Genomic DNA, 2,990 nt, shown 5'->3' with positions numbered 1-2,990 from the left:
TTGTCTATTTCTTTCAGATTTTCAAATTTCTTGGAGTACAGTTCTTCATAGTGTTCTGATGTTATCCTTTTTATTTCAGTTGTTTCTATTGTGATGTCACCCATTTCATTTCTTATTTGTGTTATTTGTAGTCTCTCTCCTTTTCCTTTGTGAGATTTGCCAGTGATTTGTCAATTTTATTAATCTTTTCAAAAACCATCTTCTAGTCTTGTTGACTTTTTTTCTATCCCCTTTCTGTTTTCTGTTGCATTGATTTCTGCTTGAATCTCTAGTATTTCCATTCTTCTGGTGACTGTAGGCTTTTCTTGCTGTTCTTTTTCTGATTGTTGGAGATGTTGGTTTAAAGTATTGATTTTATCTCTTTCTTCTTTTTGATGTGTGCATTTGTTGCTACAATTGGCCTCTGATCATTGCTTTAGCTGTGTCTCAAATATTGTGTAATGTTGTGTTTTCATTCTCTTTTGATTGAAGGAATTTTTAATTACTTTATTTATTTATTTTTCATTTCTTCTATTACCTGGTCATTCTTAAGGAGAATGTTGTTCAGTTTCCGTGTGTTTGCTCTTTTTCTGTTGATCTTCCTATTGTTGATTTCTAATTTGATAGAATTGTGATGTGAGAGGATGTTTTGCAGTGTTTCAATGTTTTTCAATTTATTAAGGCTTACTTTATGATGGCCTAGATGTTTTATGCCCACATTTATGGTGCCATTGAGATCTTAATATTGGTGGCCATGTCCCCTGATAACTATGTAGCAATTTGTGTACCCTTTCACTACATGGTGTCATGAGCAGACATGTTCTATGTTCTGGTGGTGGTCTCTATTATTGGAGTAGCTATACATTCTATCCTACATGAATTGATTATCAGGAGATTTCCTTTCTGTGGTCCCAATCAGATAGTCAAGAATTTCTGTAATATATTCTCACTACTGAAGCTGACCTCCATCAAAACACGGCTGTTGGTGATTGTAATCATCACCACCACAAGGGTGATGTCCATTTTAACCTTTGTTGCCCTGATTATTTGTTACATCATCTATGTTGAAGACCCATTCCTCCAAGAGCAACCCCAAGCCCTGTCCACCTATAACTCACACATCACTGTAGTATTCATGTTTTTTTTTTTTTTTTCCCCACTCATCTTTATCCATGTCCTGACAATTTATTTTGTCTCTGGTGGCAACTATTTATCATATTTTACACTATTATTCTTCTCATGTCCAATCCCTTCATCTACAAACTGTGAAATACAAAGGTGACAAGTGCCCTGAGGAAAGTATGGTGTCAAGACAAGCTTCCAAATTGGAAATGATGCCCTTGGTATTGAGCTCTTTGATTGGTCTTGTTTTTGCCACAGTATCATCAATGTTGACCAATGCAGCAGGTACAGAAAGGTAAAGTGTTATCAAATGTTGCAAGCCTTGAAGAAAGATCTGTTGGTCACTCTCTGTACATTATTTCTCTGAGTCTTTTCAAAAGAAGTATATCAGATGATGTGTGGGCCCATTGCAGATGAGACATTCTGGCACTTATTCTGTTCTTCATGATTTCAGACAAAATGGAATTATTGTACTTCTATCAGAGCAGATTATAAATATATCATGGTTTGGAAGTTATGCTGTGCTTTAGGAAAACGGTATCTTGAGTAAGACAACTGCATAGATAGATGCAGGTTGTAGACACTTCTATATTTTGAAGATATAATTAGAGTGGAAAGTAGAGCAATGCCAAAAATGTTATTATTATTATTATTTATCTTTATTTGATTATTATTTTTCTTTATTGTTATTTGGGTGAAAGTTTTCAAGCAAATTCATTTTCCATGTATCAGTCCATACATATTTTGTTTCACAACACCTATTATAATCCCCATAATGTAAAAGCTCTCTTCCCACTTCCTCCCTTTAGTTACCTTTTCCCTGTGTCCTCTTTGCTATGCATTCCTGCCCTCTGAGCTATCTCCCTGTGCAAATACTGCCCTTCTAATCTCCCATGGTTGATTTTTCTAAGGAGTGTACCTACCTGGTGTAAATGTTCACCTTATATGCCTGTCTATTATTTGGCTGCCCCAGGCAGGAAGAGAGAACCAGGACCTTGGAACCAGAACAAGTTAGGGGAGAGACTCAGACAGGAAGCTGAAGCCAGGCAGATAACCAGAACAGGTAGAGGGAAGTCCAGGAAGTGAGCGGGGTGGTTTGGAATAACTAAGAGAGATGAACTTGTCTGTCAGTTTGTCATACTGTGATAGCTTGTATGTTGTTGTGAGGGTGGACGCTGTGTTACCAGTGATTCAAAAGCCAGCAGCTTTGCCAATGGTGGATGGGTTTCAGTGGAGCTTCCAGACTGAGACACACTCAGAAGAAGGAAAAGGCCATCCCCTTCACAAAGAATTGACCAGTGAAAACATTATGAATAGCAGTGAAACACTATCTGATATATTGCTGTACAACTTTATGAATAGCCCTGAAACATTGTCTGATACAGTGTCAGAAGATGAGCCCTTCAGGTTGGAGGGAACTCAAAATATGACTGGGAAAGAGCTGCCTCGTCTGAGTCAAGTAAGCCTTAATAATATGGATCAGGTATAGCAAAGACCGTGGGGCTGGCACAGGACTGGGCAGTGTTTTGTTCTGCTGTACATAGGGTCATTATGAGTCAGAGATGACTCAACGGCACCTAACACCAACAACATTATTTGGGTGGAAGCTGTGGTGGTGAGTTCAATTCAGGCCCAAAGGGTGACTAGGGGCCATAGTCTTGGGGGTTTAACCAGTCTCTTTCAGACCACTATGCCTCGGAGGATTAATGGGCAGGGAGAGGAGGAGACTGGGTTAGGGTTGGGAAGGGTAAATGGGGAGTGAAACTAAATGTACATATAATATTGCATATAAAACAATATTATATATACTTATATAAATAAGTAAAAAGACTAGAAAGGAACAAAAGACCAAAATGGATGTCAGAAGAGACTCTGAAACTTGCCCTTGA

The sequence above is a fragment of the Orycteropus afer genome, unplaced genomic scaffold (genome assembly GCF_000298275.1).
Source record: "Orycteropus afer afer isolate SDZICR_OR568_19922 unplaced genomic scaffold, OryAfe1.0 scaffold00799, whole genome shotgun sequence".
In the NCBI taxonomy this organism is placed as follows: Eukaryota; Metazoa; Chordata; class Mammalia; order Tubulidentata; family Orycteropodidae; genus Orycteropus; species Orycteropus afer.
Note: the sequence above shows the minus strand (reverse complement) of the source record.